This window comes from Lycium barbarum, chromosome 11 (assembly GCF_019175385.1).
Source record: "Lycium barbarum isolate Lr01 chromosome 11, ASM1917538v2, whole genome shotgun sequence".
Lineage (NCBI taxonomy): Eukaryota > Viridiplantae > Streptophyta > Magnoliopsida > Solanales > Solanaceae > Lycium > Lycium barbarum.
In genome coordinates, this window is record NC_083347.1 from 19,059,218 (window position 1) to 19,086,828 (window position 27,611).

A 27,611-nucleotide genomic window follows, 5' to 3' on the forward strand; every position below is an offset into this window, starting at 1 on the left:
TCCTTCTCTAAGCGTTGCACTATGTCTGTGCTTAGTATTTGTGTGCTCTGACGCTGATCTACTTTGTTTTATTGTCCCTTTCTTTTGTACTTGTGCGACCTCTTTTGCAAGTTTAAAGCCCTTTTTTTTTTTTTTTTGAGTTTAGGGTTGCATGCCCGAGACTCTGTGGGGATTAAGAGAATTGACCTGAGTTGTATGCCCGGGGTCTTGATACTAATTCCGGGTTGTATGCCTGAGTGTGAAAAATAAAAAGGAATAACGGGTTGTATGTCCGAGATCCCGAATGACTGAGGTTTTTTTTTGTGTTTTTGTGGGCTCCTCCTTGCTTTGGAGGTCGTTCTTAGTCTTTGTTTTTCTGTGACGGTCGAATCCTTTTTTTTTTTTTTTTTTTTTGGCTTCAGCTCAGATCTCTATCCGCGGTTGCACGTTTTAGTGCGCTCAGGGAGGTTGGGCCAAGAGAGAGATAGTGCATGTAAGCACTCAGAAATGGAATAGGCTTATGATGTGGTGGTAAAAGAAAAGGCTTTAGGTTTAAAGGGGGAATGCTAGGGATAATGTCATTTGGTAGGCTAGAAAGGCTCAAACGGGTCAAAGAGGGCCTACGATCCTTTTCTATGCTGAGTGTTACTCATAATTTCGCCTCAACAGACATTCAGGCCAAGTTCTAGATCACAATGCAATGCAATTGAACGCTATCTAAAGCTCACCACACAATGCACATGAAACAATAAGGTTGGTTTTGTTCTTGTCTTACAAGCATGTAAGAGAATTTTCAAGTGTCACTTAAAGTGTGAATGAGAGGTACCAAAAGAATCTATAGTTTACCACGAAGTCAGTCCTGTCCATCATTTGGATTGTTACTTGTTTCTTTCCTATGCACATTCTAACTGTGTTGTTACCAACCAAGTCAAAGATATGAATCTAAAAAATATTTTTTTGTATTTTTTGAATAAGGGGTACCGAACCCAAAAAGGGTTGCCTACGTATCTCATCTTTGATGAGAATCAGGTGCGCGTAGTTCGTTCAAATAGGATAGAAAGAAAATAAAATATTTTTGTGATTTTTTTCAAAATAAAGAATTTTTTTTCTTTTTTTATGAATAATGAATAATGAATACCGAACCCAAAAGGGCTGCCTACGTATCTCATCAAAGAAGAGAATCAGGTGTGCGTAGTTCTTGCAAAAAGGATAGAAAGAAATAAAATATTTTTGTGATTTTTTTTTCAAAATAAAGTTTTTTTTTTATGAATAATGAATAATGAATACCGAACCCAAAAGGGCTGCCTACGTATCTCATCAAAGAAGAGAATCAGGTGTGCGTAGTTCTTGCTGATAGGGTATAAAATGCATGATTGAAGAAAAAACATTTTACAAAATGCAGGGTTCGACGCAAGTCAACTAAAAAATAGTTAGATAAAGTGCTATGGTAGTGCAAAGCAAATAACAACAATATTTATTTAAAAACAAAACATGTAACAAATAAAGAGTATGTGAAAAAATGAAAAAAAAATGTTCGAAATAAAAGATAAAATTCAACCTAGCTAAAAATAACTGCAAAATGAGATGTAAAGTAACCTAGGAATTCTAAGAGTTGGTTTTCCTATGACACAAGGCTCCCGAGCGGACTACTCGAGTGAGAAGGCTACGCGGTCCCCGTTACTCGGGCACCACGCGCATACGCCAACTCTCCTAAAATTTGGATTCTACGAAAAAATTCGCGGGTGCGCAAAACACACCTCGCGTGTACGTGTGATAGTGTGAGTTTTCCAGAAGTGGAGGAAATATGAACGACATGCCATTTTATATAAACCGATAACACATATGAATATTAATATAAAACCACCAAAAGATAGCAATCAAAGAGAAACAGTAAAAGCAAGATGAATAATTTACAATAAAGTAAAAAAATGAGTATGGTAAATAAAACTTGCTAGTAAAAAAAAAGGCAATAATACAGTGTATGAAATTAAAAGCAGATGTGTACGTAAACAAATAAGCGAACAAGGGGAAGGATATACATGATGAATAAATACAGGCAAGTAAAATAAAGAAAAATTCAAATAAAGACAACATACCTCGAATAACAAATTGAGTCCATATGGTTAGAACCTAAGTGTTCCCCAGCAGAGTCGCCATGTTGTTGCACCTCATTTTTACCAAGGCTAAACAAAGCACAACTTATGGAGCTCTGAAATAATTAATTATGTACAGAGTCGCCACCTAGCATTTAAGGTATACTAGGGTACCTATAAATTATTAATATATGCAGCTTAACATGGTCTACGAAAATAAATGAGATTCTAGGTAACGGTTCAAATTATTCCGAAGGGAAGGTGTTAGGCATCCTTCAGAATCCACAAATGTGGTTCCCGACTGGACCAATTTAACTATTCGAGGGATGTGTAAAAAGGCTTGATTATTACTTACAAAAATTAGTAGAATTTAGACTAAAGAATAACTAATATGACTATTCACATAAATAATCGTGCAATATGTATTTTTTACATATGTGATATAATAATTACTTTTTAAAAAAAAGGTTATGTGCAACTTAGAAACTTGGGTATGTGACAAAGGTAAATGGACATGAAATTATTTTGCACTCGAAGTGAGTTAACTAATTTAACTTGTTAAGTATGTACGTCTAATCAATTAATTATGAGAGTACATTCTAAAGCCTAAATATTGAGGCAAATCACCCTATTTATTCACTTAAGTGTGCTAAGCTATTGAATTAAAACTCTAGCGAAACATGATAACTATAAGAATATTAGCTACAAAAATAACAACTGCCTAAAATTAATTTGTCTAAAACACATAAAATTTAAATCACCTAAGCAGATCATAAATAAATACAACCAACCTACACCCTAAAAAGTAAAGTTTCACTATATTTTATGCTTAAATAATTTAAGAATGTAAAAGAAAATATAAACAAAGAATTTAAGAAGCTATTTGAACTTCCTTTGAGTGCCATCTTCAAAGAGTAACTCCGGATACCTGCGTGAGACTTAATAAAAATGTTAGTAAGAAAATAAATAACTATCGGATGAATTAAAGAAATAATGAATAAACTTAAAATAAAAACCCGTCTTTGTACATGGAAGGCCTTGGAAATCGACGGAAATTTCTTCATCGGCCACTTGGGTTTAGTATTCGCCCAAATGAATTTAAATAAAGTTGACAAAAAATGTAACAATACAGTTGACCGTCGGAAGTATTTTCCGGGCACAAAACCAACAATGTTATTTGTAAAAATAATGTAAAAATGTGTAAAATCAGTCCAAATAATTAGCAACATCGACAGTAGTAAAACCATTGGAAAAATGATAGAGATTGTCAGGGAAGTGTCACAAAATAATTAACGGAGAATAAAATCAATCCCTTGTGGAGCAACCATCAGTCAAACAGAACAACAACCCAACATTAACATCATTACGCAGTAACGAAAATAATAGCAAAACCAATCAGCAATGGTAATGCTTGGAGCAAAAAATAATCACGAACAAAATTTGAGGATTGTCGGAGAAATTAGAGCTACGCCGGAGTTTTATTCTGTCCGGCTAGATCTGAACATTCACAACCTAAAATAGAGCAAAAATAAAACGTGAAAAAGAGAGAAAGGGGAAGGGGAGCAAGAAGAATGGTTCCTATGTACATCTTGTCGCTTCCACACATAGACAGAGAATATAATAGCTGGAAGCAACAAATGGAACTGGCAAAAGCCAAATTAGGCATAACGTTTCGATTTTTTAAACAGAGGAAGAAAAAGAAAGCTGCATCAAGAAATGATAAATTAACACTAAATCTATATCAGAAGCAAATTCACCAGCTTGGAGGCCATTTAAACATCATCTCAAACATGGCCTCGGTGACATATTATTCCAGAAAGCGACTGGTTCGCGATGGTGCTGATGGTGTTTGGTTGTTCCTCGCCAGAGCAATGAAGAAAATAAAAAAAGGGGCTGTTTTTGTTGTTGTTGGCGTGGCGTTTGGTCGTTGGTGGGTGGTTGTATCTCGTCGTAGTAGTGACGGGAAAGAGGGGAAAGCAAATAAAAAGGGCAAATGATAGAGGTGTGGTTGCAGTGGCGGCCTGGTTGCGTAGGCGAAAGAGAGACGAAGTGGTGGGGCAATGGTGGTTGATGGAGGTGTTGTCATGGTGGTGTGTGGGGTGGTTTGGTGCGTCGTTTTTTGGTGGAGCTCGCTGGTCGCAGCGATGGAGAAAGGGGAAGATGAAATGGTTTGGTGGCGTGGTGTTTGGTTGAGGTGTGGTGAGGAAGTTCACCGGAGCTCGGAGCTCCGGTGTGAAGAGTGGGCGGCGGCTGTGGTTGAAGAGGAGGAGAGGGAAAAAAATGTTTAGTGTTTCTTAGAAGAGAGAGAGGATGGGGTGTTTTGCTGTAGTGGTGAGAAGTTCACCGGAGCTCGGAGCTCCGGCTGGGGGCGGCGGCGGCTGGAAAGCGAGAGGGGGGAGAAAAGAATGTTTAGGGTTTTCAAAAGAGAGGGGAAAAAAAATCAGTGTTTTGTGTGTGTGTGTATTATGTAGAAGATGAATACCCCCTCCCTTTTCTTATAATGCAAAATGGCCCCTGTTTTGTCCAAAGAATAGAAGATTGCACCCTTTTGTCTCCTCAATGCTTACCTTAATCCCTTTTTTTAAAAAAAAAATGATGAAACCTTGACTTGATCGGATTTTACTCTGCGTTAAAAAATTAATTACTTCGATTTTCTCTGCACTGTCAGACTGTACTAAAATATAGTTAATTAATACATGTATAAATAATAACGCAAGTATAAAATATAAACATTAATGTCTATGATATGAAAATGTATTGCTATAAAATTAAGAAACAATTATTAATTGCACGAAAATGGTAGTATTGTGCTATACATGTGCAAAATAATGATTCTTGAAAAAATGACAATAAATTGATAAAATTCCCAAAATAATGATAATCATCAATAAATTGTTGAAAAAGTGTAAAAATGTGTAAAAAAATGTATTTCGTGCTCTTTAACGAATCAGAGCCTCCCAAAACGTTAATTTTAAGCACGTCGAGCCAAAATTAGGTGTCAACAATAGATTCTGGTGCAACAAAACACATAACCTCATACCTAGAACTGTTACTTGATATCTCTTTTGTGCAAAAGGAACATAGAAAAAAGGTTCACTTACCTAATGGACAATCAGCACCAACTACTCATTCAAGCTGTTATAGGTGGAACAATGGTGATATATTGAGAGATGTTTTGGTAGTACCTGATTTTAAGTATGATTTATTATCAATTTCATAACTCACTACACAATTACATTGTTTAGTAAACTTTTTCCCTGAGTTCTATATATTTCAGGACCTGTCCACTAGGGCAGTGAAAGGGATTGGTAAGAAAAATGAAGGACTTTACCTTTTGCTGGACAAGTTACATAAGCAGAATGATGATGAAGCAATAAAGTTGTTGGCTGTGGATGCTGGTAGTGATGAAGCATTGTGGCATAGAAGGCTAGGGCACCGTTCAGATAATGTTTTGAGAAAACTATTAGCTATTAAAGGTATAATGAGTCATTGTACAAATAATACATATTCAGTCTGCCCCTTGGCAAGTAGCAATATTTTTTATTTGGTTCATTTAGATGTTTGGGGACCCTATAATGTAGCTACTCACAATGGATATAGATACTTCTTGACGATAGTAGATGATTATTCAAGAATGACCTGGTTGTATTTGCTGAGAATGAAGACTGATGTGATTACAGTAATAAGAAATTTCTTGTTGATGGTTAAAACTCAATTCTTTTGTTGTGCGAAGATGTCTAGATCTGATAATGGAACTGAATTCTTCAATAAAGAATGCAAATTGTTATTTGATTCCATGGGTATTATCCATCAAAGTAGTTGTCCATACACTTCACAACAAAATGGAGTAGTGGAAAGAAAGCATAGGCATACTTTGGAAGTAGCAAGGTCTATAAGGTTCCAGTGTAATATTCATATAAGGTTTTGGGGTGAATGTATGCTATCATTTGTGTATTTGATAAACAGATTGCCAACCCTAGTTTTAAATGGGAAATCACCTTATGAAATATTTCATAAACACACACCTAAACTTGATCATTTAAGGACCATAGGTTGTTTATGTTATGCAAGTAAACTGGTCAAGGATGACAAGTTTTCACCCAGGGCAAGTGCTTGTGTACTAATGGGATATTCCACAACTCAAAAGGGTTACTTGTTGTATGCCATTTCAGACATAAAATTGCTGGTAAGTAGAGATGTGGTGTTCAAGGAGCACATTTTTTCCTTTAAACAAATATAGAATAGGTCAGTGCCAGTTTTTACTGATACTGCCTCCAGTCAGATAAAGGAGCAACAGGTTGAAGAAATTGAGCAACAGACTAAAGAAATGGATCAAGTCTAGAACATGAACCAACAAACACTCTTGTCCCAGACCATGAACCAGCAGCTGCATATGATTCAGCAGACATGATAACGTCCAAATCTACTCCTTAAAGAGAAAGTGCACACGGTCGTATGCAATATAATTTACCCAACTATGAATCGGGGTCGATCCCACAGGGAACAATACTAGGCGATTAAGAAAGTAAGAAACTTTCACTTACTAAGCTAAGCCAAACGATAGATAATAATTTGGTTTTGAGAAAATTGTAACTAATGCGGAAATGTAAACTAACCTAGAAAGCAAGTAAAATGATCAATGTCCACAAGCATGGATAATAGGAGATTACACTCAAGTAACGATCCAACGTATTTTATAATTTTACAACTAGGAACGAGTTTATGTTAATAGATAATGATTTCTAAATTTCATCGAAAGTTTCTCAACCAAATCAATAAATTTCACTTTAAGCTTTCTCAAGCCGTAAAGTGTGATATTAGGCACAATCAATATAATCCCAAGTGACTTTCCTCTCTCGAGATCAAGTCATTAGATGAGGGTTATGCCTCAAATCCTTGTTAACAAATCTTTCCCAAATCGATTTCCTCTCTCGAGCTCAAATCAAATTAAATGGGCGAGTCCTAGGGTTAGCTAATCCCTTTGGAAACATTCAAGAACGAGATTAATTAAAGAAACAATAACACACTTCATTAGGAATAAAATCATTCAATACATAAACAAAACAAGAGTCTCAAACCAAACTTTAATCAAAAATATTTTGATAAACAAGATTCAAGTAATGGAATAGAAAGCTACACACTTAGATAATCAATACATAGGAAGGAAAAGAAGAAATGAGTAAAGGATTAAGAAATTTCTTACAAGATCTTCAAATCTTCAATCCCCAAGTGTGGATGCAAAAACCTAGCTCTCCAAGCTTGATGAAAATGGCCAAAGATTATCTATTACAAAACCCTTGAAGAGTTTTTATATATCCCAAAAACGTGCAAGAGAACTGGACAAAAATACCCCCGCGTGCCTCCTCTGTGATTCGCGGGATGAGCTACGGGCGTGCGAGTCGCGCGCTTCACACATGTCTCGCGCGCTGCACGTTTCAACTTCTTAGTCTTCGGGCAGAGCGCGTGACAGGTTCATGATTCACGGGCAAGACGTGCGAGTCAATTGCGTGATTCACGGACGATGCTTTTCCTTTAAAGTTCCTATTCTCCTTTGCTGACAAGCCGTGCGTCAACTATGCGAATCATAGGACACTCCTGCGAGTCACACTTCTTGCTATCCTATGTCCTTAGCTCATTTTTGCTCTTTTTTGCTAGTGTTCACTTGGTTTGATCCCAATTCTCTCCATGACTCAATGCGCCTGAAATAGTAGCAATACGCACAAAGAATAGCCTCATATCATAGATAAAGGACACAAAAACCAAAGCAAAGAGGCTATAATGAGTGGTAAAATCGCCGCTTATCAACACCCCTAACTTAAAGTCTTTGCTTGTCCTCAAGCAAATCAAAACCAAAATCTCATTGAGGATCCATCAATACAAGCTTAGGTAGTACTACTATTATTTTCAAAGCACATTCTTCAGTTAAGCACAACTCTCATAGCTTTGGCCGGTACTAACAATTAGGCTACAAGCTTGTGACCTTCAACCAAATAACTCCCGCATTTCAAAATACAACTTCAAGAATGCAATAGAGATTCAAAATAATCAAGCAATAACACTCAAGCCTTAATAAGTGACTCAAAACCACTAGCTTACTAGATATGCTCATTTGACTTAACTTGGAATTTTTCAACATCACCAATATTTCCCAATCCATATGCCCTCACAAGAAATGAAGTCCCAAAATCACTATATTCACAACAACAACACAAGGGACATATACACAAAGTCACTCACACTCAACAAAGAAATTCTAGTGCTAACAAATATCACACCATAAGCTTGCCCTTATTTTCATTCATCACTAACTCAAGAACTTTCGGTTGGAGATCACATATGGACCTTTTAAGCTTGTAATGTAGGCTTAGGAAAGGGTAGGATAAGTATTTGAGATACAAGTGACTATGACCTCCTTGAACACTACACAATACCTTTCATCCACTTTCCTCTTCATTTCAAAACATCACTCCTTCCTTTGCATACTAGTTTCCCCCATTATTCCAACTTCTTTTTATGCAACCATTTTCTTGCTTTCTAATGTTTTTGTTCTTTTCCAATTCCTTTTTCACGAAGATACATTTTTTTTGCATAAAAAGTTTGCAACCTTTTTGTATTTTTCAAATTTTCTTCATTTCTTTTGACTTTTCCACAACACCAACCCTCACCACTTCTCAAGTGACACTAACACCCCCAACTTAGGATTTTGGCTTCAAATTCACAATTTCATGTTCAAGGAGGGAAAGGTTCAAAGAGAGAGACTTTTCATCAAAAAAGTAAAGGCTTGTAATGTGGCAATCAAAGAAAAGGTCATAGGCTCAAATGGGGTTACTAGTGATATTATTTATGCAATGGTAGGCTAGAAAGGCTAAAGAGGTTTTTTCAAAAATCACAAAGATAGCCCAAGGTCATCTTTCCAACCAACATAATCAAAATTAGCATTTAAAGACTAACCGGGCAAGTTCTAGATGATAAAATTAAGCACAAAAATTATTCAACAAACACTCACACACATGGCATATGAACTAGTCAAGATGGATCAATTTCACTTCCTAAGAAAGAACAAATAGAACAATATCACATAATCCAAAGTAAACCTAACTAGTAGGTAAAGAGTCACCAAATGAGCCAAAAAGTTATCACAAAGATCATTCTTTCCTATGCACCTTGCTTTTTAACTTTCACAAAAAATTTGGAGGGGTATTAACATTTCAACATTTCACATGCAAGAGACTAACTCTATTAGTACCAACAAGCCAAGAGTTTCCGCATTTTTCCTCAAAGGAGCACCTACACTTGAAATTTTAAAAACGACTTAAAAAAATTAAAACGATGGGTTGCCTCCCACCAAGCGCTTAATTTAACATCACGGCACGACGGTTACCTTTACCACTTTTATCTCCACTTGAAGGATATGAATTTTCGCCCCAACTTTGAATCAAGGTTCCAGTGATGCTCGTGAGGCGGTGGTAGGAAAGCAAAGAGGCCAACTCTCGAATGTCGCATTTTGCACTTCTTGGCCTTTAAGTGAGGAATGTCATTTTGTCTTCTTGGCATGTAAATTTCAAAATAAAGACATGTTCTTCTTCATCTCCACAATTCTCCATAGGCTCGGTTAGTTCAACTTCCATATCTTCAACCAAGCACAATGTGGAAAAATGGTTGGAATGTGATCCAACGTGCCCCAATTCCAAATTTGCCTCATCTTTGACATCCTCACCCAAAAATGAACTAGAGTCTTCAAAAATTATTTTATGAACTTTTTTATGCAACTCTAGTATCATTTCTTCAACTTCGGCATCATTCACTATTTTTGGGTTGGTCGGTTGGCAATTCACCATCAGCGCATGAAAATCAATCTTGACCTCTTCTTCATTGGAAACCAACTCAAAACTACAATCCATGGCCCTTTGATATTGAGCATCACATGCCTCAATCTTTGCATTTAATTCAGCCTCCAATTTCCGGATAGCAATTTAAAGTAGCTCCACTTCTTGACTTTGCTCAACAGGCATTTTTAGAAATTCTTCCATCATCCGTGAAATGCCTTCGCGATGATCCCCATAGGCATCAAGTTGTTGAGCTTGATTCATTAGCCAATCTTGGCTCAAAATTTTCATTTTGTTCAAGTTTTTCTTCATTGTGAGAGTCGTCCAACTCTTGTGTAACACCCCGTACTTTTAATGAAAGTTTTGACCACGATCCTAGACTTAGAACATCAGATAAAGAATGTGGGAATTGAAATTTTTCCGTTAAGTTGTGATATGGTGGTTTACGCCCATGAACAGTGGTCGTATTTCAATTTACGACCATGAACAGTGCCCGTAAACTGAAACCAAGAATTTCTGAACATTCTGGAATTTGACATTTTGAGGTCATATGGTTAAATACGGACCGTATTTCACTTTACGGCCCGTATTTCAAAACGTGTTTGGAATTTGGGAAAACTTCCTTGATGAAAGTTGTAGAGCATTGAAATACCTTTCCAACGGTATCTTACGGGGGTCAAACGGACATCTGTGCAAAGAGTTATGGCCATTTTACTGAAGAGAGGCAGTGCAGTCCATATGGCAGAATACGGACCGTATTGCAGTTTACGGCTCGTAAACTTGAAATACGGCCAGCACAGTGCTGGACGTAAACTGCATTTTCCAAAACATTATATGTTCGTTTATATCAGTTCAAGTCATTATTTTTCATTCCCTCAAACCCTAGAACGACCTCCTACTCTCCTCCAACATCAAGAACACCAAGGTAAGTCCATTCCAATTATTCCAACTCAATTCTAACATATATCCTTGTAATCTAAACAAGAAATAATCATTCCTAATCTAGGGTTTTCAAGAAAACCCATCTCAAGATTCAAGAATCAAGATTTAGGAAATCTTCTTCAAAATCCAAGTCTTTAATTCAAGTTTTAGAACAACTAAGGTATGTAGAACTTCCATCCACATGAGGGAATCTCTATGTTCTTCCCCATGCTTCGTTTCCTTGATATCCATGAAGTTCAAATCTTAGGGCACTAAATCCAACATATTGGTAGCCCGTATTTAAGTATTTATGTACATGAATTTTGTATCTATATTCGTTGTTGTATTCCTAATCTTCCATTACGGTTATTAGGAATCCTAGCTAAATCCATGAATCATGAATTCTTCCTCATGTGTTCTCATTATGTTTATATGAAACTTTATGATTTCACCCAGCAAGTTACAAGCATGTTTTCAAGTCAAGTATATATATATATATATATGATTATGAACTATTGTTATTACTCATGCATCAAAAACATGTTTTGCAAGACTATGACAAGTTATCTTATGAAACTATATTTACAAGTTATGATTTATGAAAACCATGTACAAGCAAGTTATGATCATGAATACCATGTACAAGCAAGTTACGATTCATGATAACCATGGGCAGCAAGTGCCACTATTTTACATGTTCATGTTTGGGAGTTGCATTAATTACCGAGGAGGGCTTCAGATAGCCTGGAACTACGTAGCCACCGTAGGATGAGGATCGCTCCACCCATGTCCCGGACGATCTCTCATAATGACTGGATCCTTTCATACTTTATTAAATCTCATGTTCCCTGGCAAGGACTGAGTGTTCTGCTGGCGGGACGCAAGCACCAGACCATGGATCGGTTATAAGTTATTGCTCTCCCTACTTATGATATTTTTACCATGTTTTATATGTATATGTATGCACTCATGTTCATGTCCAGGTTTTCAGTTTCAGTTCTTATCATGTTATTCCATGTCCCATGTTATTTCTTTCAGTTGTTTTACATACCAGTACATTCAATGTGCTGACGTCCCCTTTTTATTGCCCGGGGGCCTGCATTTCACGATGCAGGTACTGATACACAGGACGACATATCTGCTCAGTAGGACAACATTCGTATTAGCTTATTGGTGAGCCCCATCTCATTCGGGGTTTAGTCAACTTTTGTTTTATGATTAATTATGCATCTAAGGTATGCTGGGGGCCTTGTCCCAGTAAGTATGTTTTCCAGTCGGATCATGATAGAGGTTTCATAGACTAGACAAGTCAGTTATGTTATGTCAGACATTCGGAGTCGTATAGCCATTTTTGGCTCATTCATGTTATTTCCGCACTCATGTTTAAACAAGTGTTTTTATTAAGTATTATGACTTATTACGTTTTATAAAGGCTCATCATGCATTCACGTTATATTTCCGCTCATGTATGCCTCATGATAGTTCAGCAAGCCATGTGGTTCGCTCGGTCACATGCAGTCAGGCACCGAGTGCCGTGTTACGTCCAGGCCATGGTTCGGGGCGTGACATCTTGTAAAAATCTATCCATGGTAAGATACACTTTTTGGATAGTTTCAGCATCTCCATGTTGAACTTCTGCCCACAATTTGGTCAAGACTTGCCCATATTTTTCATTCCTCCCCATTGCGCTTTTCAAAATTTCCTCAACTTCTTCTTTTTGAGAATTGGAAATTTCTTCTTCAAAGTTTTGATCTTCTTCAAGTTGAACCATTTCTTCACTTTCACAACTTTCGTTGTGGTCACAAGAATTCTGGAGCTCATCTTTTAAATTTGAAATCTCTTCTTCAACCATTTCATTTTGAGGAGTCGACACTTCCATGAAAATTGAGGGATTTGCATTCTCTAATGGATAATTCATTCTTTTCATAGCTTCTCCATTTTCTAAAATGGATTGTTGGATGAGTTTTCGTTCTTCCTCCATCTTAGCTTCCCGATTTAAGTATGTTTGGAGCATTGCCATGATACCTTCAAATCCAGCACTTTGTCATGACATTGTCCCTGTCAAACTCAAAAGTACAACTAGCATTTTCGTTAGAATAACTTGGAGGAGGGGGAGCAAAATAATTGGGACAATCACCCCAATGTATACTTTGACCACCACATATATTACAAATATTCCCATCATAGAATTGAGACGGTGCACACACCTCTCTCTCGAGAGCATTTTCACAATCTTGTCAAAAGTGATGTCTTCCACAATATGGACATGGGTCATCAAAATATGGGTTGAAACCATCAAACCCATTTTCATTCCATGATGCCATAGTACACAAGTAACCAAAATAAATAACAAAAATAATTAAAAAAAAAACTAACACAAAGAAACACAAAAAATCACAAACACATATTCACAAATTTGGACCAAAGTAAGCAAGCTTAAATCCCAAACTAACCCAAATACGCCAAATTGTTCCCCAGCAACGGTGCCAAAATTGATAACGTCCAAATCCACTCCTCAAAGAGAAAGTGTACACGGTCGTATGCAATATAATTTACTCAACTATTAGTCGGGGTCAATCTCACTGGGAACAATATACTAGGCGATTAAAAAAGTATGGAACTTTCACTTACTAAGCTAAGCCAAACGATAGATAATATTTTGATTTTGAGAAGATTATAACTAATGCAGAAATGTAAACTAACCTAGAAAGCAAGTAAAATGATCAATGGCCACAAGCATGGATAATAGGAGATTACACTCAAGTAACGATTCAATGTATTTTACAATTTTATAACTAAGATCGAGGTTCTGTTAGTAGATAATGATTTCTAAATTTCATCGAAAGTTTTCTCAACCAAATCAATGAATTTCACTTTAAGCTTTCTCAAGCCTTAAAGTGTGATATTAGGCACAATCAATATAATCCCAAGTGACTTTCGTCTCTCGAGCTCAAGTCATTAAATGAGGGTTATGCCTCAAATCCTTGTTAACTAATCTTTCCCAAATCGATTTTCCTCTCTCGAGCTCAAATCAAATTAAATGGGTGAGTCCTAGGGTTAACTAATCCCTTAGGAAACATTCAAGAACGAGATTAATTAAAGAAACAATAACCCACTTCAATAGGAATAAAATCATTCAATACATAAGCAAAACAAGAGTTTCAAACCAAACTTTAATCAAGAATATTTTCATAAACAAGATTCAAGTAATGGAATAGAAAGCTACACACTTAGATAATCAATACATAGCAAGGAAAAAAAGAAATGAGTAAAGGATTAAGAAATTTCTTATCAAGATATTCAAATCTTTAATCTCTAAGTGTGGATGCAAAAACCTAGCTCTCCAAGCTTGATGAAAATGGCCAAATATCATCCATTACAAAACACTTGAAGAGTTTTTATATATCCCCAAAACTTGCAAGAGAATTGGGCAAAAATACCCCAGCGTGCCTCCTGTGTGATTCGCGGGACGAGCCACGGGCGCAGCGTGCGATTTGCGCACTTCACACATGTCTCGCGCGTTGTACGTTTCAGCTTCTTAGTCTTTGGGCAGAGCGCGTGACAAGTTCGTGATTCACGGGCAAGACGTGCGAGTTAATCGCGTGATTCATGGACGATGCTTTTCCTTTAAAGTTCCTATTCTCCTTTGCTGACAAGTCGTGCGTCAACTGTGCAAATCACAGGACACTCCTGCGAGTCACACACCTTGCTATCCTGTGTCCTTAGCTCATTTTTTCTAGTTTTCACTTGGTTTGATCCCAATTCTCTCCATGACTCAATGCGCCTGAAATAGTTGCAATACGCACAAGGAATAGCCTCATATCATAGATAAAGGACACAAAAACCAAAGCAAAGAGGCTATAATGAGTGGTAAAATTGCCACTTATCAAGACACTATGGAAGATGTTGTGGATATTGAGCCAATTGCAAATGATCATTTTGCACCTGCACAACCGGACGATCAAGAAGCATTTCCTATCTCAACAACTGGAGAGAGAATAAAATCAAATAGAACTAGTCATCCACCAATTTGGCAGAAGGATTATATTACCCACAATGGCAGGAACAAACAGCCACATACCTTAGCCAATTACATCACTTATCAACACATTTCCCCATATTACAGAGCTTATTTGGGCAAGATATCCAGTGAAACTGAGCCTAAATCATATCAAGAGGTAACTGGTGACAAAAAATGGATAGAAGCTATGCAGCAGGAACTGCAAGCACTGAAAGATAATGGCGCTTGGGAACTTGTTCAGTTACCAAAAGGGAAGTCAACAATTGGTTGCAAGTGGGTTTTTAAGATTAAATACAAAGCAGATGGTGAAATTGAGAGGTACAAGGCAAGATTGGTAGCTAAAGGGGGAGCCAAAGGGTACAACCAAACTGCTGGAATTGATTATCAGGAAACATTTTCACCAGTGGTGAAAATGGTGACTGTAAGGACAGTCATTGCATTGGCTGCTGCTGAAAACTAGAGAATTTTCCAAATGGATGTTTATAATGCCTTTTTACAAGGTGATCCAACAGAGGAAGTGCTCATGGTGTTGCCTCAAGGGTTGCAGATTCAGGGGGAGTGTCACGACCCAACCCCGTAGGCCGTGACTAGTGTCCGTACTGGACACCCAAACGTACCCGATATCCCAAACTAGCATATTATCAAAATATATTAATATAAAGGTTAGTTGGCGCTACTAAATATCACAGATGAACAGATTTTGCACGTAGAGGCCGATAAGGCCATCACCGATCATAACAACCCAAAACATATACAGAACCCACACAAGTATGTCTACACACCTCTACAGAACATAACAGAATCATAAGACGGGACAGGGCCCCGTCGTACCCCTGAATAGCGTACATATATACAATAGCAGAAGACTGTACCAAAATATAGGCTCCGGATAAAGGAGCGCTCCAAAATAGCAGAATAAAGTCCTAAGCGGGCGGATCAGCAAACCTTTCGTCTGTACCTGCGCGGCATGAAAACGCAGCCCCCGAAGGAAGGGGTCAGTACGAAATATGTACTGAGTATGTAAAGCACGGAACGTAGTAAACAAAGTCATAATCGAAGCAGAAGATACAGAAAATGAACTGAATATCCAGATTAGCAAAATGCTGATCATATAGCATAAATAATATTCGCTGGAAACATATGTCGTACCTGGTCCCATTACGGAACAAGATCATAACCGAAACGAAACTTACAGAGAAGTGAGTGTAACATCCGAAGTATCAAATGCATATTTTCGAAACATGAGGAGTGTGTACAGAAACATATACCATATCATATCCGACCCCTGCCAAGGGACTCGGCAAACAGAACGTGGGCACCCCCCGACGCTGGTGCCACCACACATAAGGAGCAGAATAGGGGATAACCCCGTAACATAACATATCATATCAGATGGCCATATCAGATCATATCATATCAGAATGTGTGTACATGGCACAGCATACTCCACAACCCATGTACATGTATACCTGCCCCCTCACATCGAGGCGCGGCGAACAATGCAGTGAAATACGCTTGACAACATATCCTGGCCCGGGCTCAGTGTGGGAAACATTGAGGCATCCACGAATGGAGTAGTGAGAAACTAAATGCAATAAAAATACCATATATATTTCCAGAGACTCAATGAAGCATATCGAATGACAGATCAAATCAATGAAATCGAACGGAGTCATAGTAAGTGAAATTCGAATGTCAAAATAGGTTACGGAAGCATAATCTTTCTGAGATCGTTCCCAAGTTTCAAAACAATTCATAAGGCTTAATGAAATATTAAAACAATTTTTATTTAGTAGTTAAAAGAGTAGTTAGAATATTTCTTAAAAAAAATGCTCGAAGACAAGTCATAAACACAAAAGGGTAAAATCGGAAATTGGGGGCCCACCTCGGGACAAACGAAGCAGTGGGCTCAAATTACGTATTTTAAGCTTATAAAGTCACCTACGGAGGTTCTGGGGACATTCCATAATTTTCTAGACAATTTGCGGAAGTTTGCACAATTCTTTCAATAAAGCATACTTATAGGGTTCAATTCCATTGAATGAAAAAGGGGTATTTTCAAATGCAGATTCCGATGAGCAGAATACTTTCCGAGGCTCAAATCCGATCCTAGTACACCTAGGACATGCCAAAAGAAGGATCGGGATAGCCTTACATACCTTATATGCTCTTTACGCCTTTCCATATTCAATTCCCGTTTCGCCCAAAATCTATAAATGGTCACATTTACCAAATGTTAGCCATAAGACTTTAGGACTTAAATCTTGAATCAACATTTTTCTACAGAAATTTGGGCAGCATTTCCCCTATACATATAGCATCCCCGAGAATTCAACTCGGCCAAAACAATCAGCAACAACCCAACAACAACACCAACAACAACAATAATCACTATAACACAATATAACATAACTAGTCATCTTTCCCACATAATGTCATAACCTTCATTCCAACTTCATATTTTCCAAATCAATATCAACATTCTCGTATTCATCACTAATCAAGATCATTACAACACAATTCGGAAGCATTTCATATCATTTCCACAAAATATTCACAAAATATACAAAATATACAAACTTTCCACCAAAGTCATAATTCATCCAAAACTTCTAATATTCAACCTACACATCCATAACATATTTCCATCTTCCAATTTCATCAACCATAATCATAATTCACATCTTAACAACTTCATTTCCATAATATCACAAAATCATTCTAAAGTGACATAATCTTCTACATTCCAACTTCAACCAAAATTCATTCAACTTTCATTCCCAATATAATTTTCACCATAACCACAACTAGAATACAACATAAAATTCAACTCATTTATGTATACAACATATATACACCCATGGCTACATATATATATATATATACATACCCACTTTGCAAACTTCCTTATTTCCATAATTTCTACTCATTTCCACATACCACAACATAAATAAACCTTCATAACATAAGAAAAAAGAATTGATTCTTACCTTTTTCTACAAACTCCTTCACTTGAACAAGTTGTCAACTTGAAGAAATAAGTGCTCCTTCTTCCAAAACAATTACACCAAGTTGTAAAGGACCCTTAAATTAGTAGGAATACCACAAGAAAATAATTTTTGGAGGAAGATTTTGAGGGTTGAATTTTCTATGGCCAAACCCGAAATGGTCCTTTTTTTTGCTCTTGTTTTGTTTGTTCTTTCTCGTTCTAAGTTTCTTGAATCATCTAAGGGATAATGATCCCTTTATAATTAATTTGCCACATGGAAATTAATTAATTTGGTGGTTTTGGACCAGGTATGGCCGGCCACCCTCTCACCTTGGGCCTAAATTTTTCTTTCCATTTTTTTGGGCCAACTCGGTTGGTCCCGAGTTGGGCCTAGCCCACTGACCTTTCGACCTTAAAACGTTCATATCTCCTTGTACCGACATCACCTGGGAACCCACGACCTATGGATGGAAAGCTAATTCAATTATCTACAACTTCTATTGCTTGGTATTTTTCCAAATTCCAAACTTATAATACCGTGTTTGCCCCCCAAAGTCAGGTCACCCGAAAACGTTTTCTTAAAAATATTCGTTTGGAGGACTTCCACTTTGATTTGGCCCAAGGGTCCTTCTTGAGTTGTGTTTAACTTCACATATGTGATTCATATAATTTGTCACATGTCCCAAAAAAAAATCTTGACGTGTGGGCCCCACCTCAACTTACAATTAATCCGACGTTCAAAAATACGGGATGTAACAGGGAGAACAAGGTTTTTTTGCTGCTGCAGCAACTGCTGCTCGCATGCACAACATGCTGCAGCAAGTGTTGCTAGCATGTGCTGCCAGAAAGTGCTGCTTATTCTATTTTTGCTCTATTTTGCTCTGTTATGCTCTCCGGGCATCTAATCCTACAAAACGATATAAATACACAAAAAGTAACAACAAAAGTGCTTGAAGAGTCACAAAAGCTTAAGGAATTAGCATCGAATATCCCGTAATTTCGCGGCACATCATTTGCAAACTGTTGACGTCCCTATATGGACTTAAGCAAGCATCAAGGCAATGTAATTGCAAATTGACAGATGCTCTGGTGGAATCAGGATATACACAAATGCACTTGGACTATTCTTTGTTCACCAAGAGAAAGGGGTCCAGTTTTGTGCTAATTCTGGTTTATGTTGATGGTTTAGTTATTAGAGGAAATGATGCAAAGCTGATTCAAGATACAAAAACAGTCTTACACAACAGCTTCAAGATCAAAGACTTGGGAGAATTGAAGTTTTTCCTTGGGATTGAATTTAGCAGATCCAACAAAGGAATATTAATGAACCAACGGAAATATGCCTCAGAGTTAATCTCAGAAGCTGGAATCTCTGGAGGAAAGACAGCACTAACACCACTAGAATACAACCCGAAGCTGACTGCAGCAGAGATTGATAACTGTGGAGCTGATGACTTGTTTGCAGATGTGCATCAGTATCAAAGAATAATTGGAAACTGCTGTACCTCACCATTACGAGGCCAGATATAGCATATACAGTTCAGTCCTTGCGTCAGTTCCTTCAAAATCCAAGATTCGCACATTGGAATGCAACTTCAAGGGTCATTAGATACATCAAGAATCAACCAGGCTTGGGACTGCTTATGTCATCAAAAAAGAGCAACAAGTTGATAGGTTTTTGTGATGCAGATTGGACTGCATGCCCAAACACCGGAAGATCTGTTACTGGTTACTTGTTAAAGCTGGAAAATTCACTCATATGCTAGAAATATAAGAAGCAGGCCACAGTGTCAAGGAGTTCTGCAGAGGCTGAGTATAGAAGCCTTGCTTCATTAACTGTTGAAGTAGTTTGGGTGACTAATTTGTGCAAAGAACTGGGAATTGATGTGGAGAAGCCAATTTCGATTTATTGTGACAGTAAGGCAGCTATACAAATAGCTGCAAATCCAGTTTTTCACGAAAGGACTAAACATATAGAGCTGGATTTTCATTTTATCAGAGAAAGGATACAACTAAGCATGCTCAAGACTATCTATGTTCCTACCAAGGATCAAGAAGCAGACATACTAACAAAAGCTCTGGGAAGATTACAACATGAAGCTTTGCTGTCCAAACTAGGAGTTCTGAATGTATTCAATACACCTAATTTGAGGGGGAGTAAAGAGAATAATGAAGTTACTTGAAGTTAGTTAGTTTGTTAGTTTGTCATTAACTGTACAGTTAGTTTGTTAATTTGTTAGTTAGTGGAAGCAATTAGATGGAGGCTAGCTGTAGAAAGCTGTACTAGTTAGATAGGTCAGTTGCCAACTTATATATACTCTGTACAGTTCACAGATTTCAGTAACTCAATATAAATTCATTTCCCCAAAGTTTGAGTTCATGATTCTCTCTAAATCAGTGCCCTAAAATCATTAATAGTCAATTACGACATATCACTTGAATCACAATGATTCATGCCGAACTTTCTTTTGTTAATGTATGATCTCGTTCATGAAAAATATGTGTGAATCGTGTATGAAAGTTGTATGAATGTACGTATAAATATATGTTAGTGTATGAATACAATATCTAATCATACACTTTGTAGAGAAATACTCCTATAAGATTTTCTGGACTCAATATACTTGACTTCATACAGTATTCATACACTAATCATTCGTCAAGTTTTGTAATTAATCTTTAAGTTTTGTAAATAAGGAAAACTACCAATAAATTTTGTAATAAAGAGTATTAAGTAGTTACCCTATGTTATTTTCCCATGAATTTAAGGCTCCAACAAACTTGATGCAAAGTTTATGATAGAATTTCTATAGGACCATACCAACCCAACAAAGCTCTGAATTTCTACAAAAACAAAATTTGTGATCTATAAAATGCAATAAGGGAGGAAGAGATGAAATTCTAAACTTGTGTTGTAATACAAGCGGAAGAGGCAACGGGTATTTGTAACAGTATCTTTTCATGACTGTTAATTGTTACAGACAAATATCTTTTTCAAAGGGCACCTTTTTAAAATTATAGTAATCTCATTTAAAATCAAAATAAAATTTGTTTTAATAAAATAACGGAAAAGGTCCAAAAATACCCCTGAACTATTGAAAAAGGCTCATAAATACCCTCCTTCCACCTTTTGGTCTAAAAATACCCTTCCATCCACCTTTTAGGTCTAAAAATACCCTTAAGGTTTGTTTTTGGCTCAAATATACCCCTCAAACTAACAAGTTAAAATTAACTCTTTTAAAAAGCCAAATGGAAATTTGTAATTGGTCAATAATAAAATTCCGTAATTAAAAAAAAAAATCCAAATTTAAAAAAAAAAATTGCCAATAATAAATTTCCAGTAATTTAAAATTCCAGATTTAAAAAAAAAAATTGCCAATAATAAAATTCCGTAATTTACATATTTTTTTTTAAAAAAATTGTGTTTTTTTTTTTTTGCATTTCGTGAATTAATCAACGAAATATATTTTTTTTTTGCATTTCGTGAATAAAAAAACGAAATAGGAAATTATAAATTTTTTTTGCATTTCGTGTATTAAAAAACGAAATAGGATAAAAAAAAATTATTTTCGTTCATATAAAAACGAAATTGGAAAATTGGACAAAATATATTTTCCAATTTTGTTTTTATATGAACAAAATTAATTTTTTTTATCCTATTTCATTTTTCAATACACGAAATGCAAAAAAAAATTATAATTTCCTATTTCGTTTTTTTATGCACGAAATGCAAAAAAAAAAACATATTTCGTTGATTAATTCACAAAATGCAAAAACAAAATCAGTTTTGTTCATATTTTTTAATTTTTAAATTAAATAATATATGTGTCCAATCACAAAATGCCATTTGACTTTTTAAAAGAGTTAAGTTTAACTTTGTTAGTTTGAGGGGTATATTTGAGCCAAAAACAAACCTTAAGGGTATTTTTAGACCAAAAGGTGGAAGGAGGGTATTTATGAGTCTTTTTCAATAGTTCATGGGTATTTTTGGACCTTTTCCGATAAAATAAATGTAGATTTAAAAAGATGGCTATTTAATAATATAACCACTTTGATTTTCCTCGAAAATTTCTATCAAATAATTCAAAACAAATGAGATAAGAAGTGTTTAAAACACTTTTACCTTCTCACATTCTACCAATAAAAGATAAATTTTCCCTCTCTAAATTAACCCATCAACGCTAACTAATCTAACAGTAAATGTAAAGTAAGCAAAGTGAACAATGAAATAACATATAAATATATACAGAGGGAATGCAATAAAGAGTCCTTTCTCGATTGTGAGGGTTAGGTGGAGTCATGTCTCTTGATTTTCAGAATCGTATAGATATCTCATGTCATGTATGTTTAGGGTAAGAGGATGTACCAAATATTTGATGTATTTCCTTTTTATTATTGAATCTCTCTTTGATTAATTAATATGTGATATTCCAGATCCTCATCTAATGGAACCAAAACGCGGTACAAGCTAATTGTGCTAGTCCGGAAAGAATTTGATGCCAGATATAATTAAGTAGACTTGGTTGGCCACTACAAATGGTTTCCCATGACTAAAGTTAAAAGAAAATGACCTGTCTGATTTATGATTTTGAATGTCGTAAATTTACTTCACATTATAATTATTACTAAGAGCGAGAAGTATAGTTAATTTTGAATGCCTCCAAACGAAGAATAAGACACTTTTTTATAGAATGCATGAACAAAGAGCTATTATCGGTAGTTAAAAAAAATTCCCTTGCAAAATCAAATTAACCAACAAGATCTAGCTTTAATAAAGTTAAAGTGACGTTTTCTACTGAAAAAAGCTGAGTTTCATTATGCTAAATTTATTACACTACAAATATATTATTATGATATGATTTTAATTATGGGTGTTTAAATCACCTCAAAAAATCAAATCAAACTGATTAAAAAGCTAAACATATTTAGTTTGCCGAGACGACTCTTTAATATTTCGTTTTACAGTGCTGCGCCATTAGAAATAATTAAATTTATAATAAATTGATTGATTAAGAAAAATATAAGCATTACTAATTTAAATCAGTAATTGCGTTCAAGTATGAATGAATTACATACATTATTAGTTTAAATTGAAATTCAAATTCAAATGAGGTTCAATTAATATTGTACATAAAATAGTAACTTTCAGGCAAAGGAAATAAAAAATAGAGCAACAAAAATTGTGAAGAAATTATAATATTAAATTTTTAATTCCTAAATTTAAAATTTTAATTACATTTTGCATCACTCATAAAATAATCTAAAATAAGAATGTGTAAAAAAATTTAATTACATCAAATTAGTTTAAAAAAATAGAAAATCTTAAACTTATTATAATAATAATTAATAATTATATAATTGATATATTGCTAAATTAATTAAGTTTAATGGATGCGTTTTATTTCTAAAGTAGTCATTACATGACTAAATCGAGCCAACCAAGCTGAACCGATTCAGCTAAACTGAGTGTGAGCTTGATCGGACCAAGCTTCAACAAAATCGGCCAAGTCAAACTTAGACCGTTAGCTGAGTTGAGCCTAGCTGAATACATGCGAGTTGGCTCGGTTCGTTACCCCGCCTACTGACAGTGACAGCTCAACATCGAAACGTTGGTAGATCCCCAAAGCTCTCTCTCGAACTCCACAACATCTCGTATCCATATTTGAACACAGGGTGCAAAAATTTAGTATGAGTACACCAACAAGTACTCACTAGTCAGTAAGTATAATCGACTGTCCCAAAAAGGCAGTGACGAGGGTTTACTGATGTTATACAAAGCTATTGAACTCAATTTCATAATTAAAGTCTCGGTCAAAATCAAAGTCAACCCCAGTCACATGGCCAAACTTAAAATAAATTACATCTCGGTTACTATAACCCTATGAATTCAAATCTATCATTAGACTTCAATTCGACTCTGTTACGATGCGTAAATCATTATTCTAGTGTTTTCGGGCTTAGACCCATAATTCCCGATTTCTACATTCAATTTCATGATTTAGATCTAAATCTAAAATAAAAATGTGAACAAACACTATGGGTAAGTTAAAAATCATTTCCTCCAAGCTATGTGACAAATCCATCTTGAAATCGCTTCAACCAATATAATGTTGTCTCTTTTTCAACTGTTTTTCTCATATCCCATGCTCTTTGACTCAACTGATTCGAAGCATTTGTAGAATTTAGCTGCCTATTGCTATGGAAGACCTCTATCTTTGGATCTTCTTTTTGCAGCAAAAGAATGTGAGGAAAAAAGAAAAACAAACTGTAAGGGATAGAATTTAACGTAAATTGCATTAATTCGCTAACTACAGTATGTAATTAGATTCAATAAAAAGACAAGGTGAAAAAAATTACTAAAAAAACACAATAGTTAGTAAGCGTCAATTTGTATCGAATTAGACAATTTCTCAAACAGCTGAAATATTGTGTATTGGTGGAGGTTATCAAAACCTTCGAGAAAAAAACCACCAGAACAAGAACAATTTTGGGGAGGTGGCAACAAACGCCACAAATTGAATGTATAATGGGAGTCTTTTACAACCCCCACACTTACCGCCACAAAACGAACTATTTTGTGGCGATTGGCACAAACGCCACAGATCAAATGCATAGGCGGGGTTTTTTATGACCCCATAAATAAACCGCCTCAAACTCAAAGTGAGCATTTGCGTCGCAAAGAATTTGCAAATGTTAAAATTTGGATTAATTTTAATTGGTTATAGCATAAAAAATAGTGGTTTGATCCAACTTGTGATTAAATCATATAAGGGACAACTTAATTTGATTATGTGGTAGGGATCTAGTAGCTCAGTTGGTCGGCTACCTGAATTTTCACCTTATTGATGAGGGTTTGGATCCCCACTTTATAATCCCCTCCCTCATTTCCCGTTTCCCTACCCCTTATGTAATTAAAGAAAAAAAGTTTTTCTTAATCGATTATGTGTGGAATAAATGAAGATCCAACCTAAACTAGTTTCGGTTAAGTAAGACTCATTAACTATTAATTTATGATAGGTAGCATTCTCTATAAATAGAAACCAACCGTTCTTCGCCCTAGTAATATAAGTTATACTCCCTGTATAAACTTGACGCACTATATTTCCGCAAATAAGTGGGAATTGGATTAAGAATCTGTGAAAACTAATATGGATTTGGTCTCTTGATTAACCCTAATTATTTACCGCTACTGCTGCATCATGGAGATTAGAGCTAATTAAATGGTATATTCATTTAACACTAACTCAAGATTATGGTTGTTTATGTGCTAATCTCTCCTTATTTTTCCCAACTCTGGTGAGAAGCTGCATTAGACTAGTCAACACCTTGCCCCTTGACCAAAATGTATCAAATTCTTTAAAAAAATTATTCTCTCGTTCATCAATAATAGAAAAAAGGAATAAAAACATTCTTACAAAAAGCTAGGGACTAAAAATCATAGAGATATATTAGTCCCCAACTTACATTATAGAATCACCATATCTATTATTAGTAGCCAAGTTGAGTTTTATTCTCCCTATCTCTCCCCCATTATTATGACAACGAAATATTAGCACCTGGATTACTTATTTGTCCTAGTCAACTTTTAGTCTTCTTTAAATGTATTTAATTATTTATTATCTTCGAGAATCTATTTTACCTTATGAACTAGATATTAATTTCTTCACCTAACTTTAGAATTTTTTGGAATGCATATGATATGATATTAATATTGGTAGGTGAGATAAATTAGAATGTACCTCCTCGTTCGTTGTGATCAGTTGTGAAAGCAATAATAGCAACTATGCGGTAAACTAAGTCAAGTTGACCAAGAACAAGGCAGTTAAAGTAAACAATGCGTAGTTATTTATATTATACTTTTAACACCTTTTTATGTTCAACTGAAAAGCTTTTCATATGATATGTATGGATAAAAGTCTAACAAACTTTAATTAAGTTAATTCAAGATGATTGATTATTTGTCTTTTTGTTGGAATACTACCTATTAGATAGGACGCCGGACGAAGGCACATCATAGAGAAAAATTGGTAGGCTTCTAGACGGGCAAAGAACGCACATAATATCTTAGACAAATCTCACATTGGAATGAGACAGTGAAGAGTTTTATGTGAATCTCACATTGAAATGAGATAAGTAAATTGAAGAGCTTTATAAATAAAACAAGTTTATATGGTACACACACTTTGAACATGATGACGGCGTAGTCCAAGGGACAAATCTGTGAGTTTGTTGGGCCAAAATGGACAATACGTGCCATGGATATGGGTTGTCACAAATATGGTATCAGAGTCGGACTCTCCCTCAATAGGTGGTGGGACAAGCCTCACCAAGACACTGAGTCCTTAAGGGTGGATGTAATGCCCGTGATAGAGGCGGCTGACAAGGGCGGGTCCTAGAGAAGGACTAACAGGCTTGTGGGCTGCCAAGCTTTTAAAGAAGATGTGCACATGATACCTTAAGTAAATCTCATATCGGAATGAATTGAGAAACTGAAGAGCTTTATAAATAGCACAAGTTCACATGGATGCATGCACTTTTTGAGTTGATGATGATGTAGCTAAGGGACAAATCAGTGAGGCCTGTTGAGTCCAAGCAGACGATACGTGTCATCGACTTGAAATATGATAAATATGGTATTAGAGCCAGACACTCCCTCAGTATGGTGGTGGGCAATCAGCGAGGGCGTTGAGCCCCTAAGGTGGGTTGTATATATGTAACGCCCATGACGGAGACAGGCAGATTACTGGGAGGGACTAATAGGCTTCTAGGCTGACAAATTTCTAAAGAAGGGATGCACATAATACCTTAGGCGAATTTTACCCATAGCATTAATTACTCATTCTAAAATAGATTTGATGGTTGTGAATGAGATAAAATTCAATAGTTAGATGAACAGGCGTTAACTGCAAAATATGTGAGTCACAAATCGATTTTGATAGTTTATTCATTGGTATTAAAGAATTTAAGGCTCCAACAAACTTGACGCAAGGTTTATGATAAAATTTCTATAGGACCATACAAACCGAACAAAACTCTGAATTTCTACAAAAACAAAATTTGTGATCTATAAAATGCAATAAGGGAGGAAGAGATGAAATTCTAAAATTGTGTCGGAATATAAGCGGAAGAGGCAACGGGTATTTATAATAGTATTTTTTCATCACTGTTAATTGTTAAAGACAAATATCTTTTCCAAAGGGCACCTTTTTAAAATTATAGTTATCTCATTTAAATCCAAAATAAAATTTGTTTTGATAAAATAAATGTAGATTTAAAAAGATGGCTATTTAATAATATAACCGCTTTGATTTTCCTCCAAAATTTCTCTCAAATAATTCAAAACAAATAAGATAAGAAGTGTTTAAAACACTTTTACCCTCTCACATTCGACCAATAAAAGATAAATTTTCCCTCTCTAAATTAACCCATCAACGCTAACTAATCTAACAGTAAATGTAAAATAAGCAAAGTGAACAATGAAATAACATATAAATACAGAGGGAATGCAATAAAGAGTCCTTTCTCAATTGTGAGGGTTGGACTTGGGTGGAGTCATGTCTCTGGATTTTCAGAATCGTATAGATATCTCATGTCATGTATGTTTATGGTAAGAGGATGTACCAAAGATTTGATGTATTTCCTTTTTATTATTAAATCTCTCTTTGATTAATCAATATGTGATATTCCAGATCCTCATCTAAGGGAACCAAAACGCGGTACAAGCTAATTGTGCTATTCCGGAAAGAATTTGATGCCAGATATAATTAAGTAGACTTGGTTGG